The 15,471-nt window shown below is 50.8% G+C and overlaps 1 pseudogene across 1 annotated transcript in view; it reads right to left on the reverse strand.

Annotated features, from left to right (window-relative positions):
• LOC144103489 (venom metalloproteinase BumaMPs1-like) overlaps window positions 1-10,073 on the reverse strand; it is a 99,201-nt pseudogene extending 89,128 nt beyond the window's left edge. Inside the window, exon 1 of the transcript XR_013308300.1 lies at window positions 9,927-10,073. The product of XR_013308300.1 is annotated as a venom metalloproteinase BumaMPs1-like (transcript). The remainder of the gene's footprint in view (window positions 1-9,926) is intronic.
• Between the last annotated feature and the right edge of the window lie 5,398 nt (window positions 10,074-15,471).

Consider the following 15,471-nt stretch of genomic DNA (forward strand, 5'->3'; position numbering starts at 1 on the left):
GATAGATAGATAAAGAGGAGTAGGGAAAGGCAGGGATGTTAACCAGAAAGGGGTTCCGGTTGGCTACCCTGCACTGGGGAAGAGGGATTAGGGGACTAAAAGGAGGAAGAGAGAAGGAAAAAAAGCATAACACACACAGCACAACGCTGTCACAATCTGTCACTCAATCCAGTCGCTCTCAAGTAGGCAAAGAGTGCCTTGTATGCCTTGAGGGCAGTCGACTGCCGTGGCCACGGACCGAGGATCTTTTGCTCTATTAATGGGCGAGGATCGAGGCTGTCCAGAGCATAACACAGTGTATGTCTTGCACTCGCAAATGCAGGGCACTCACAGAGAAGATGAGCGATGGTCTCCTCACAACCACAGCTCTCACAGACAGGGCTGTCGGCCATCCCCATCTGGAAAGCACAGTAATTGGTAAATGCAACACCAATTCATAAACGGCATAACAGTGTTGCGTCGTGACGTTCGAAGTTACGTGGAGGACGAAGGCGCAGTTCAGGGTCCAGTGTCTTCAGGCGGAGCTTGCAAAACTCTCCCGTGTTCCACGCTGAAAGTGTGAGCTCCAGCGCCAAAGGGCGAAGCCCACACGCAGCGTCAGGTCTCTATATTGGGATCCTCACTGGAAGTCCGTCGTTGTGAGCAGAACGCGCAGCCGCATCGCCCTGGTGATTACCGCTAATACCACAGAGTCCTGGCAGCCATTGAAAAATGATGTCATGACCTTTGGAAACGGTGCCGTGGTACAGTAGACGGATCTCAGCAACAAGTTGCTCCTGCGACCCGCGGCGTAGCGCAGCTTGCAGGCTTGAAGGGCTGCTTTAAAGTCGGTGAAAACCGTCCAGTCATGTGGAGGTTCTTGACTGATGAACTTTACCGCAGCCCATAAGGCTGCGAGTTCCGCACCAGTTGAAGATGTTGGATAGGTCATCTTCACTTTCTTGAAGATGGATCTGATCAACAGCTATAAACTTATCTAAAAAACACTATCCGAAAACTTTTTTTTTACAGCTATAAACTTATCAAAAATCTTTCGGATAGTGTGAGCGGTAATTCTTTCTTAGTGTCCACACACTGGCGAAGGCCAACTTGGGCAACAGAATTCAAACTGGATGCGCTGACGCCCAGATCGCGACGCAGAGTAAACACCTCCTAAGTCAAGAGTCGGCCCAGCCAGTCATATACGTATATGCTATATAGGCGATTTGCTTTCGATCAGAACTGATAAAACAGCGACATTAAAGTGCCAAATAGAAAGCCAAGAAAACATTCTAGAGATAAAAACAATGGTATTAGGCGTAAAGGAATAATTGTATGCGCTGAAGAAACACAGAAGGGGAAGTTTCTGTACGTTCCTTTGGTCATTAGCAAATTACGTTGATATTATCCTGATGTGAAGAGTAAGCTTCCACAGTATTATAAAAGCAAAAATAGAAACCGTGTTTCATGATTTTTAACCGAGGATCACATGAAAACAGTTCACAGTCAGGATTAAAAAGCCAGTGAAAGATACAATTACATCTTGTGAAAAAAGAAAAGCTTACAATTTCGCTTCAAAATACATGGGTCATAAAATATAATCAGAATTTCTATTTCGCCTCTAAACCAAGTTCTTTCAAATCTCCACGACCTCAGTATCTTGAAGAAATTTCCTACGGTGAATTTTTTCAGTGATCTCTGTCAGCTGAAGGCAGAGCTTACTATCTACGGATGCCCTCGCGCAACTAATATAGTGCCGCTTTTTTGCAATTTTTGCATAATGGTGTAGAAGGAGAATATTTTACAGTAATGCTTACAGTCGGTACAGTCCGCAGGGGATACCATTAGCAAAAAGCAAGCTATGGGCAAACGCTGAAGCCTAAAGTAACTTAATACTAGATGTTCCAGCATGCTTGCCTTGGCTCTGTTTCTTCAAACCGAAATCTGGGGACCCAGTTATATAACAGTGCTTCGTGAAAGCTCCAACCAAGTAATGTTAAAACACGGCCTTCGGAAATCATACCGTTTTCTCCTCCCGACTCCTACGGGCATTCAGCATATTTTATCCAGCTCGCCTTCAGTTGATCTATGAACACCAAGACATTCTTTTTGACGACATGTCAAAAGGCATGCCCATGATAATAAAGGCAAGATATGAAAAATTAAGTTCATGTTGCCACGCCCATATGTGACGCAGAAATAAGTGTACAATCTTCAGAGTTGTTGAAGAATAATTCTGTGATCAGAAAAGGGCGCTTTGTACAGCTCCTGCACCAGAGCGTCTGGCTGGTTGAATTCAGGCGAAAGAACCAAGCGCGGAGAGAGATTCATACTTTTTTTCTTGTTCTTTATATTCTGGATGCCACTGGCCAGTCAAGGCCGATGCCGAGTGAAGGGCAAGAAAACGTTGATACGCGGCTTGAATATTTAAATAAATGCCAAATAAAATGCCAGTACAAACCAGGATATCGCAAAGAACAACTGGAAAGTGCATTTCACAGCCTCTCCCTAATCATACCTTTTAATCGAGAAAGTATTTGATATTGTAGAACAGCAGCTTGAAATGTAATACATCTTGGTAGAATTTCAGGTAAAATACGTGTTCGTAGGACCTAAACTACAGTCTGCTAGATATTCCAGCGTAATACATTTTCCGACTTTCTTGCCAAATATCCATGCAGTAAGTGTAAAACGGAATATTGGAAGGCAAATAACAAACTGGAAAGAACAAGTCAATGATCACTTCTGCGGCAGGTGAGCTCAGTGTAGACCGAATTTTACAGACCGCTACCTCACCGGAAATTTGTGATCTTTCAAAATATAAAAAGTCTGGGCAGTCGTGTATAGAAGTACAAGCACAACACAGAAAAAATGCAGCGAGGTTTACTCGTAATAATACCAAGTTCGTTAACATACTTTTAATGAGATGACGGTAGAAAGCGGCACACGGCAGATTAAATAAAAACTAAACACAGGTGGGTTTTTGCTACGTTTGCGCGTAAAGGAGGAATAGAATACAAGCTGAAAACGTTTTCTGAGTTCCAGCTGACAGTAGTTAGGGTTCTCTATTAGACGGTTACGCTGTAAATAAGGAAGTCACCCCTGCATTACAACTGCCATTTCATAATTTTAGAGCTATGGTTAAGCTTAGCTTCTAGGCACACTTATGGGATCACTAATTGAGAATCTCGACAAACTGTGTTGTTTTAACACGGCACTGTATCGGACAGCGGCTTTGTTTTCGTATTTCACCACAATCATATTCCGGCTCCCCCCGACAAGGAATCGAAGCTCACATCTAGTGAGAAAAGACATGCGGTATTTGCTCAGGCATAATCAAATCTATGGTCGTTTCTGTAGCCTGTTGCAATATATCGAGCATACAAGACTAAGGAAACGATGGGCTCTTTATGACGTAGGTATAAAAAAAAAAGCTATGCGATCGAAACCAAGGAGCCATACGGAAATTATTTCGCTCAATCACTTGTGGTGATGTATACGGAGATGGTGAAATAACTTTATGACTGAAATAGATTTGATTACAAACTATTAAATTTGACTATATTCCGCCATTGCGACTCCTACCCGCGACATCCGTATGTCGCTTACCGTACTCAATCAAATGAGCAATGGTGGCGGCTGTCCAGTCTTTTACTGTTGGGGGTATTTATGTAGCGGGCAACCTAACCTTGAGGGTGTTCACCAGCGCCACCTTCGTTTACTGAGGTGGACACAGAATGTCCTGTATTACCACAAGCGCCTTGTGGAACTTCATCGAGCGGTGAGGGAGGAAGTTGTGCCGGAGACCATTTATGCTACACATGGGATAAAGACCACGAGAATGAAAACCGAGGCCCCCGTTAAGCTCTTGAGTATACAAGTTAAAGGAATTGGGGTACTTCATAGGACGTACAGTCTTGGTCAGAAAACTTACGGCCGCTGTGAACGGCCGGGGAGCGGCTGCGCTCCGCTATCGCGGCGCTGCCACCACCGGCGCGCGCCGAGGATTAAGAGGGCGAGGGACGCATTTCTCTCACTCTCAAGCCTCCTCTGATAAGAGCGCTCGTGAAAAACTAGTGCGGCACTCGTTATGCCAGCTCGTCTTGCGGCCGCCGTGACAGGACGCTTCGTGCGACGCAATTCGGTTTCCTGGGCGAAGGTACCAGGCCATAACAGTACAAAAGTTATCGTAATCATCGCAATTTTTATTACAATTTTATCTTACACATTCAGAGAGGAGAGCGTTCGCATTATGCTTTAGGTACACATTTAGAATGTGTTTCGCAGCGCGGTGAAAATAAAAGATAAAATATAAACCTGACTTCTCTGAGTGCTCCTATAGCGCTATGCCAAGTCGCATATTGTAATATACGGGAAATTAACTCATTGTTCTTTTAAAAAAGGACGAGAAGCAGTAATGTCTACTACAAAGGCTGTCTTAATTAGGAAAGAACCTGTGACATCCGCCACAATTTTCAAATACGTAGACGGCACTTCTTCACTAAGGAATGACCGCACGTATGTGTTCGACACTGAAGTTCTTTGAATAAGCCCACATTGAGATTAGAGGACGCTTGTCTGGCCTGAGTAGCCGATTGAGCTAGAGCATTCCTCGGCAATTTGTAAAGTGCCCACTGCTTGGCCTCTTTTCATGTCTTACTGCATGCTGACTCATTGTCGTTAGGGCTCACTTTCAAGCACACATGACGCCAGCGTAAGTTCATCCGGCTTCAATTGGACACCACGCGTACGAGACGTTTGAATCATGCAAAACAAACCACGGCCACGAGATTATAACGTGCTCATCCTTCCTTCTCATAACGAGTGCTGCCCATGCCCATGTCTTATTGATGCAGCCATCCGCAAAATTTTCGTCCTGTTCGTCACAAGAAAGTGCATCAAATTAGATGACAGAATACAAAAATAAAACCGAAAAAAATTTGATCCCCCCCTGCCCCACCCTACCATTTCAATTTCATGCCTTATCCCGTTTTATGAGCTTTCACGGCTGCTCAGAAAGCACCTCGTCCAGGCCACTACATTTCGTCGCACAAAGCGCCCTGTCAGGCGGCCGCGAGACGAGTGCAACTGGCATAACGAGCGCCGCACTAGTTTTTCACGAGCGCTCTTATCAGAGGAGGCTTGAGATTGAGAGACATGCTTCCCTCGCCCTCTTTATCCTCGGCGCGCGCCGGTGGTGGCAGCGCCGCGATAGCGGAGCGCAGCCGCTCCTCGGCCGTTCACAGCGGCCTCAAGTTTTTTGACCAAGACTGTACCTGCAACTATGCTCGAAGAAATTCTTCAGGCTTCACACGGTAAGCCGACAGCTGGACATCGGTTTACTCGCACCCTCCGCCGCATTCAAGACAATTATTACTGGTCCCGACTGTGTGCCGATGTAACTTATTATGAGAAAACCTGCCGAGATTGTCAACGACGAAAGACTCTTCGCAGCAGACCAGCAGGATTTTTCAACTCCATTGAACCCCCTCAGAGCCCTTTCACCAGATCGGCATTAACTTACTTGGCCCTTTCCCACAGTCCACGTCTGGAAATAAGTATAGCGTCATAGTGACCGACTACCTGACCCGCTACGCTGAGGCAAAAGCCCTACCGAGCGGAACAGCAGCAGAAGTCGCAAAAGTTCTTGTGGAGTGCATTCTTCTGCGATACGGCGCACCTGATGGGCTCATCAGAGACAGAGGAACATCATTCATGGCGGAACTGACGCAAGCCATCCTGCGTTGCAGCCAAACCAGCCACCAGAGGACAACTGCATATCATCCGCAGACCACTGGACTGTCCGAGCGCCTGAACAAATCCAACGCCGATATACTCGCCATGTGTGCCGACACCAGACACAAGACCTTGGACATCATACTGCCTTCCATCGTCTTTTCCTACAACACCGCAATGCAGAATGCAGGCGACCACTCAAGTGACGCCTTTTAGGCTCGTCGATGGCAGAGAGGCCACGACCACGATATACGCCGTGCTACCCAACGTTACGAAGAAGAGGACGTCGACGTCGCCGCTACTTTAAACGCGCAGAAGAAGCCGGAAGAGTTGCCCGATTACGGATCTAAGACCAGCAGCGGACCGACGCTAGACGCTACAATTTACGACGACAACGCGGAATAGAGTCCAGGAGACTGAGTATGGGTTTGGACGCCCATTCGCCGCCGTGGATTTAGTGAAAAGCTATTGCGCCTCAATTTCGGCGCGTACAAGGTTCTTCGTCGGCTAGATGAACTGGATTATGAAGTCGTCCCTGACGCAATTACTGCATGCCAGCAAGGCCGCGTACGACGAGAAGTTGTCGATGTCACCCGTCTAAAGCCCAGCTATTGGCGCTAAAGGATGCAGCGTTAACACTCGGTGTTTATTTTCGCACGATCTGTTGTATTCGTTTCTAATCGCCGTATTTATTTTAAAGCATCCTGTCGATGCTATTTTTAGGGGGTATTAATGACACGAATCTCTGTAGTGTTTTTGTTCCTTCTTTAAAGGTGCCGCCACGCCGCTTTATCACTTTGTTGATGCGAGACGCGACCAGATTTATCACGATTGATCGCATCCAGCCGGAGCCGATTCTTTTTTGTACCCGAATGTCCTAGTAACTTTGCATGCTTTATCTTGTAAGTTAGCTAGCAGTTTTCAAATGAGCAAGGCTGAGAGCGGCGGACATTCTGTTCGACGACCCCCGAGCACTCCTATTTCTACACCGATGCAGAGTCATTCAGCTCTTTGTGGCCGCAATTAATCCCGATAAAGAGTTTTGTTTGGAAAACCTTTTCTCTCTCTTGCTGCACGCCGGGCTACCGTCACTTCTACCTCGCAATATTATGCAGTTATTTTGATATTGTGAACGCCTTTTTACCAATATCACCCAAGGAGGGGTTGAAAACATTTATTATTGCACTGTACTAAATTGGTAATGGGAGGATGGGAAGGTTGTTGCGCTGGGTGGCAGTCCTTATCCCGGGGCACAATAGGCCGCCTCTGCTCTTCGTGCTCTCTGTGCCAGGGCCCGCTGGGCCTCCAGGTCCGAGCTGGACAGGAGCGCCTCCCAGCCCTCCCTAGTTGGCTGACTTATAACGGCTATATGTGTATTGTACTGGCAGGCCCAATCCATGTGGTATAGGGCAGCATACTGCCCGTGAATGTAGGGCCGACGTGTTTTAGTATGGCAGGATTTAAGAAGGGCCCTGTTTGGGGGCGTCTAAGGTTGCACTCCTCGGCTCTGTCGATATCCTTGGCGGCTCCCGGGAGTACCCTCCTGCAGAGGCGTAGAGGGTTTGTAATATCCGCGCAAGAGAATATCATGATTGGTATGATTGCCGCGGCAGAACCGGGCGATTGAGTGAAACCCGGGGGAAGGAACGCTCGGGAAGCCGCTTGAGTGGCCTCGTACCCATCAGCCTCCTGGTGACCGGGCACTCATACTAGCGTTCTTTACTTATTGCCGAATGCAAATTGCTCTCCACTGCACATATTATTCTGCGGGCGAGTGTCACTATCCTACCCCGCACGTAATTTCGGCAGGGCTGCTGCGAGTCCGACATTATGCATGCTGCGTCGGAGTGGGTGCCCGCCAGTGCAATCGCCACTTCCTCCAACATAGCGCTTCGCGGGTTTTTAGCGAGTGCCCGTTCACCTGTTTTCCCTCGTGCACGACCGCAATAATGCAGATGCGTTCCTCGGTTGGACCCGCTCCACCCACATAGTATATGCCAGTCTTATTGCCGTATTAATATTGAAAATTTTAGAAAAGCTGTTAATACCAGTCGAAATGTAAGGAGCCCGAAGCATACCGGCTAACAAAATGGTTGAACTTAAATTGAGAGTTAAGCATCCAGCTATACAAATGATATTGATAGGTGTATCTTTAAAGGACACGAGGACAGCAGAGTTGGTCGGAGAATAAACACGTGGTATTGATGTCCTTGTGGAAGTTAATAAGAAGTGAGCTTACATGGGCTCATTATAAACTGCGCAAGTAAAGAAAACTGATGGTCGTAAGTGCAACTGGCTAAATTCCTTGAGAAGGAAAATTAGCAGTTCCTGACAGAATGAAAGGTTGGCTGAAAAAAAAAGGCCTCCACCGTCTGGAGGACGTTGAGGTAACGAGCGTTAACTGTTTGATTTACTAGATGAAGAAAACAAGGAAGAACGCGCCGCTTCGTCTCGAGAAACGGAATACAATGCAATGGAAAAGCAGGTGTGGGAATATTTTGCTCGCATTTAGACTCGTCCTTTTCACTGCGCCTTCCAGATTTCACCCATATTTTTCAAGCAAAGTTTCTAGCAGTTGTACTTGCTCTACGCAAGCTAGACCCCTCTATTACAGCAGTAGCAGTAATTACTCATTCTTTATCTTTGTGTTCGTTCCTCGCTGCACATGTTGACGGTCCCATTTTAACAACTTTTTTATCCCTACTTCCTCCGCTTTTGAGCCTTGTTCATTTAGTATGGGTTCCCAGTCACAGCAGTGTGGCAGTAAATGAGATTGCTGACAATCTCGCAAAGGCTTCCCTCAGCGGCCCCGTGTTGCCAATCATCCCGGCTACAGCCTATATTACTGCATGTAGATTTCGGCAACGTGCGTTTTTAAGCACGCAAGACACGACACTTTTAACATCGGCGGATTATGAGCACCTTAAATATTATTGGAACAGGAAAATTTGTTGCTCTCGGCAGCTTGAAGTATCACTGACGAGGCTGCGCTGCCGCATCCTCCCTCTAAATTTCTATTTACACAGGTCGGGTTTGGCGCTCTCTCCCCTTTGTGCATTTTGCCGTGAGCCTGAATCTATAGATCATTTCTGGCTGCATTGTCGCTGATTCAACTCTCTGAGAAAAAGGTTGGTGGAGGAGCCCTTGCAGCACCTTGGCCTTAGTTTGAGCAGCCCGCCCTTGATATCATTTGGCGCCACCACATTTGGATTCAGCCACAGATCTGTTTGTACCGCTGTTCTAAATTTCCTGATAGAATCTCACCGATTGCCTTGCTAAGTGTTCCAAAATTTTCTTTTCTATCAATTATTACATTTTGACTTAATCATTATTATTTAACCCCTCTCTTGATTTTTCTTCTTACAATTATGAAATCAAAACTCTCATCCCTTTTCTGTTCATGAGGAAGAATTCACCGGTGTTGCGCTCCCAAGTGATTTTCCTTTTTATTAACTGCGTTCAGGTGAACAACCACCCGATTCCTGGCCGATCCCCCAGTGTGGATATGTGCCATTTTTTGATAGGCTAACAACAACAACTACCCTTTGAAGTTTGCCACCACGCTCGGCGACGCGTGCACGCACGCCGCCTTGCGGAACGATCACCACCTAATACTATCTATCATAGAAATTACGATCGCGCCTACCGATTGTCGAGTTGCACCCCCTCAACACACGTCCCAATTCGTTTGGGGGGTCAAAGTGGGCCTAGAATTCGACTGGCGGTGCGATATGGTAACGATTCAATTAGTAACTGCGTGTATACAATGCTTACCTATTATTTAAATGTGGTTTTATTTCTATACCGCAACGCACAGGGTTTCATTTGCCTACCAAATTCGGTATACAACTGTCCCCGTAGTCTATATAGCGGAACGGATGTGTACATCGATTTGAACCCAACATATTTTTGGAAATGTGGCGGAGTGCTTGAAGGTTGCTTCACTTCCGCCACCGGTTGTCCCGGTATTGCACTGCCTGCGCGATCAGCCTGGGACATTATAGCGCGCGTCTTTTCTATCCTATCTTTCTATCTTATCTTTAAACTCTCCTACTTTCTGCACGTTGTAGCGATTGTGGCTCAGCTTGAGCCAGTGGGCAGGTCTGTGCACTTTCTTTTTCATCATTCCTGGCAACAAAAACAGTAAAAGAATATTAATGTGTACATTTACAGCGGTCCCTTAACGGGACAGTTCACTAACAGGGTGTTACTGTGCCCGTCTCCGCGTAGAGGCTTTCATTCCATTCCAGATTGCGGTCTAGGAGGGCCGGATCCCGCCTTCCTGCGACCTCGGATGACCAGCCGTCCCTGCCCCGGCGCCAGGCCTGCCGCCTTGGTGTCCAGGGCTCGATGACCATGGTGCTCCAGCGACCGTTCCGGCAGACGAACTCATCAACGCCATCGGGGAGGTTGTCGGAGGGCTGCAGTTCCTGCAGTAAATCGGCGGAACGACGTTCCTTTGTGCCGTGACCTCGATGGCTCAAGCGGCGAAAATGGTGGCGCCAGGGAGCTTTCGCGGCGCTAGAAAATGAGTGCCAGTGGTTTACGTGACAGGGTTCCGTTTCACGCCGTCAGTCACGGACGACGCCCTGATTGCAGCCCTGGGCGCCTACGGAAAGGTGCGCGCGGTGACGGAGCCCGTATTCAAGAGCCGGAGCTACGTCCGGAACGGCTGCCGGACGGTGAAGCTGGAGATGCAGCGAGCCACCGCGATATGCTCGAATATCGTGGCATGGAGCGAGTGTACTCGCGGTGCGGAGGAAAGGGCCACCTTGGCGCTGCCTGCGCTGCCACGCGGTACGGCCGTTGCAGCGCCTACGGCCATGAGACTGAGTCATGCCAGGCGGTGTGCAGGCGCTGCAGAGGTCAGCACGCGACCTCGGACTGCGTGCAGCCCCGCTCGTATGCCGCTGCAGCTGCTGCCGGTTCCAGCAGGGCGGCCGAGGAGACGACGACCAGCACCACCGAGACCGCTGCCCAACGGGAGGTGACCGTGGCTGAACCCGCTGTCGACCAAGCGGGTAAGGAAGTGACCGACACCTCGTCGGACCTGTTCGAGGAGGAGGAGCGGTCCGAGGGCGCCGTTGACGCCGAGAGGTCGGCCTCGCCAGACTCGGACACTTCGTTTCTCGAGTCGCCCGAGGTTGAGCCTCACAGCCTGGAGGCGTCCGTTTCCGACGCGCCGGCAATGGCGCAACTTCAGGACGTCGGGGCGGGCACTGAGTCGCCTGTGACCTCCTCCCCCAGTGAGGCCCTGCACGTGCCTGTCGCGAGCAGCGACAGCGCGAGCGAGGCGCGCTCGCATAGGGCGCTCATCCATGTTGCCCTGCCCCCTCGTGCCCTGTGCACCGCGGAAATGGTGCGAGCGGAGGTGCGCAAAGCCTTGGACCTCGAGGACCCGAAACGCCAGTACTCGTCCTCGGATGGGGGCCCTACGTCTCCGGCCACTCCAGCTCCTAAGAAGGCGAAGACGGCGGATGAGGAGAACGCCCAGATGGATGTCTCCGAAAACACCTAGCCTTCATCATGGCGTCTTCCTTCAGGACTTCAGGCCGTAAGGCCTCCTTCCTCCTCTCCTTTTGGTGGTGGTTCGGGCGCTGCATTCTCAGCGCTCGCCTGGCGCCGCTATCTTGCTGGCGCGCCGGCTCCGTCGGCGCGGTTGGCGAACAATGAACGGTGTCTGTGTTTGGAATGTGTTGGTGCGCCTGTGTTTTCCACAGCCGCTTGCACCACGTGTCAACGTCGTCCCACTGCTGCGGAACCGCCAGCCAGGACGCCACCAGGAGTCCCGGACCTTCCCTCCAAGCGCTGTCGCGACGCCGGCGTTTAGACGCACCCACGAACTCTTCCTGCTGAACTGTACCGTGAGTCCGTCGACATTCGTTTGTTTCTTTGGTTCTGTGCTTTGTTTTGAGTTTTGCAGTTTTTTTAACTTGCGCTCATGATGGCTGAGTTTCGTTTCCTTTGATTTAACGCGCAAGGTTTTCGCTCTCCCGTTTAACAACGGGAGGTGTTTCACCTTGCGCGTTCGTTTCACATTGACGTTTTGTTCTTGCAGGAGGGCAATTTTCGCACTCTTGCAGATGTTGTTACTTTCCGTTCGCGGTTTAATATTGACGCTTTCTTTTCGTTGACGGACTCACTGTGTTGTGGAGTGGGTGTTGTATTTTTGACGCCGGTTTTTCGCACCGGCGCGCAATGTACTCTTGACTACGAAGGCCGAGTTATTGTGGCGGACGTGTTTCTTGACTAGCGGAGGATTCAGTTTCTTAATTATAAGCGCCTGTCACGCACTCTTTGACCAACGGCTTTTTTTCCTCTCGATCGCCTCCCGTTTGCTCGAGCCCACACCCCACGTCTTAGTTTGGAACTGTGTTCTCGACACGATTCGTGACAGTCCCAGGTCAGGGAGCTTCGAACTACTACGCGAAGGAATTGGGCAAGTTGGTTCGCCAACTATACCTTACTGACGCGTGGTTGCCGGCACACGGCAGCCTTTTCATGCCAAATCGAGCAAGGGGCCATAGTGCGAGTCGAATCAATCGTGTTTACCTGCCCCCGCCCCCCCCCCCCCCCCGCTGGTTGAGTCTCGTGTCGTGTGAGGTTGTTCCGTTCCCAGCCGGCGCCAGAGACCTCAGCGACCACAGTCCGGTCGCGGTCTCGCTTAGATGCACGTCAAGTCGTGCGAAGCCCTTAGTGACCAGGCGCATGGCCACCTCTGTTCTGCTTGACACCACGTGTGTTGACGACATCGGCTCAGAATTGTCGCAGTCGATCGCCAGTGTCGGAGAGTTCAGTCCCGAAGTGTGGGACACCCTCAAAGGACAGTAGAAAGGAATTCTGGTTCGTGCCGGCAAAGTGAGGCGTGCCCGCAACACGATCGCCATAAACGATGTGTTGCGCCCTTTGCGAATAGTTAAGCAAACAGACGAGTTAACTTTCGCTATGCGGGATTTCTTAGACTCTCTGCGGGCCGGCTACCACCGCGTCCTAAAAAGAGGGATCGCAAGCGGCCCGAGGTGCAGCAGATTTACGTCTGCCGGCGGAAGACCATGAAGACCTCATGCATGCGCTGAGCGTTCGACACAAAAGAGAACGGCTCGCCCGCGTAGAATGCGTCCTCATGCCCGACGGCTCGTGTTCAAGTCACTCCGTTGATGTCGAAAGGGTGTTTCGTGACCGTTTCGCAGTACTCTTCAAATGGCTGAATTTGTGCGTCGAAGAGGATTTCGACGCCACCGTCGCCGACTTTTGCGGAGATCTTTCCCGCCCGGTCGGTGACGTGGACTTGGCGGTGTGTGCTGCAGCAGCAAAAGAGGAGGTCCTTGCCACGCTCCGAAGTATGCATCAGACGACAGCACCAGGGCCTGACGGTCTAGTCACTGGTTTTTACCTGACATTCTTTCATGTCCTCGGAGACTTCCTAGCACGCCTCGTGAACTTTTTCCTCGTAGAGGGCCAAAAACCTTCCTCGTTCAGCCACAGTCGAATTGTTCTTGTCACAAAGCAAGGTAGGTCGCCGTCGTGGCCTGAAGCGTGGCGGCTGATAACCCTGCCGAATACCGACTGCAAGTTGGTTGCGTCCCCTCTTGTCGGATATTTGAGTCCGCTCTTACAACAGCTTGTGAGCCCCTTTCAATCTTGTGCACTCCCAGGCTGTCCAATATTCGCGTCCCTCACTCTTACCCTGCACGTGTTTGCATTCGCCCATGAGAAGGGGGTTAGAGGGGTATTTTTATCCCTCTTCCAAGCGAAGGCGTTCATAAGGGTCGTGCATCCATACCTGTTCGCTGTCTTGCGCTCCTTCGGGCTCCCCTCCAGGTTCGTCGATAGTATCAGCCTCGTGTAAAGCGGCCTCACGGCGGAGCTCCAGGTCAACAGCTCCGTCTCCTCGCCTTTCCTTTTCACACGTGGCGTGCGCCTGGGATGCCCTCTCTCTCCGGCGCTGTTTGTCCTGTCGTTGGTCCCCCTCTTACTGCGCGTCGCTTCTAGCCAATGCATTCCAGGTTTTCCAATGGCAGGGCAGGAATCGGTTGTCATCTCGGCGTACGCTGATGACATCCCTATATTTGTCCGTGACGCCCGGAGTGTGAGAGGCTTCTTGGCCACATTTGAGGAGTACGCCGTTCTTTCAGGCGCCCAGTTGAACCCCAGAAAGAGCCACGCCCTCCGGTTTTGTTGTTTCAACAACCCTCTCCGACTTCCTATCCCGTTCGGGGATGCCGTTGGTGTTGGTAATCCTGTTCCATCAGAGCGGTGTCTCTCCACGAATACGGGACGAGGTTGCCACGAAGATATCGAGCGCGCTGTCTCATGCCGCTCACTTTAGTATGTCTTTAGGGGCGAGAGTGGCGGTTATCAAAAGCCGCGCATTCGCTTTCGCAATGTATGTGACGCGCGTAGCGGGTATGCCACGGCGCACCGCGAGCCGATTAGCTTCCCTTCCGGGCTGCTTTTTGTAGGATGGCGGAGCCGCCGTAGTCGCCCGCCACGTGTGTCAACTATCGACCGCCCGTGGCGGCCTCGGGCTCTCCTATGTCGCCACGGTGGCACGAGTTTTGAGTGAAAGATTAGTCGCGAGTGCACTGAACAACGAAGCGTATCCGGGGCGCTTGTCACGGATCTCTCCGGAGAACAGTCGGACCGAAAGAATGGACTAGGTGACGGGTGTACCCACACAGACGCACATTTAATACACCCTATGCGACACACACACTAGAACACAAAACTAACAAAACTAACAAAACTAACACAACACACAAAGGCTATAAATACACATGACCCAGGCACACTACTACCAGCGTCTACTACTAGCGTTCTACTATTCGTGGTCGGCGTTCATGCTCACGATTGGTTCGGTGTGGCTGAGGCGTTGTATGGATCCAGTAGGCGGCGTCGAGGCGGCGTTCGCCGTGCTTGGGCTGGCGTCGCTGGCGGTGCTCGACGTGCTCGGGCTGGCGTCGCTGGCTGCGTCGTACAAGCTCCAGGTCCAAGCGCCGGTGGGGATGATGCCGGTGTTGTTGGCTTTGGTGGCGGCGTCGCTGGCTGCGTCGTATAAGCTACGGGTCCAAGCGCCCGTGGAGGTGATGCCGGTGTTGTTGGCGTTGGGGGCACCACCCGGATGGGTGGCAACAGCTCTGGAGACACCCCTGGCTGTAGCAGGTGGTAGCGTCCTCTGTTTGACTCCCCGGAACGGGCTCAGGCACGGCAGGGGTTCACGATGCGATGTCGTAGAACGCGAGCTCACCGTAGCAGTAGCCGGCGTCGCTCTCTTCCTGCCAAAGTGTCCCTGACCCGCCGAAGCCTCCGCTTCTCTGCTGTTCCCCGCTGTGCCTCGCTCTCGCTCGCCCTTTTATAGCCTCGGTGTTGGTACACGTAAGCCTTGTCGTCGTCTTCTTCTCTCCTCCACCAATCATCTCTCTCCACCTCAACGAATGCTTCTTCTTCCTCTTCTTTATTCTTCGTTTAATTCGCGTCGTCTTCTTCACACCTTTTTCCTTTAAAATTTAATTTAGGCTCCTTAATACATGTGACAGCGCTCTCTACTCCTTTACTGGCTTAGCACAGCCAGACAAGCGGTCGCGCCTGGACGACACGTTGGGCCGCAAGCCGAAATACTCGCGGCCTACTCCAGTGCCGCAACCGGGCTCAACTTGTCTCTCGAGACAGACTTGCCAGATGTAGACCTCACTGAAGTTCGCCCGAGCCGCCTATACGAGCTAATTGCAGCGCCCGTCTGAGTCCAGACGACCAGCG

Source organism: Amblyomma americanum, chromosome 9, assembly GCF_052857255.1.
Source record: "Amblyomma americanum isolate KBUSLIRL-KWMA chromosome 9, ASM5285725v1, whole genome shotgun sequence".
Lineage (NCBI taxonomy): Eukaryota > Metazoa > Arthropoda > Arachnida > Ixodida > Ixodidae > Amblyomma > Amblyomma americanum.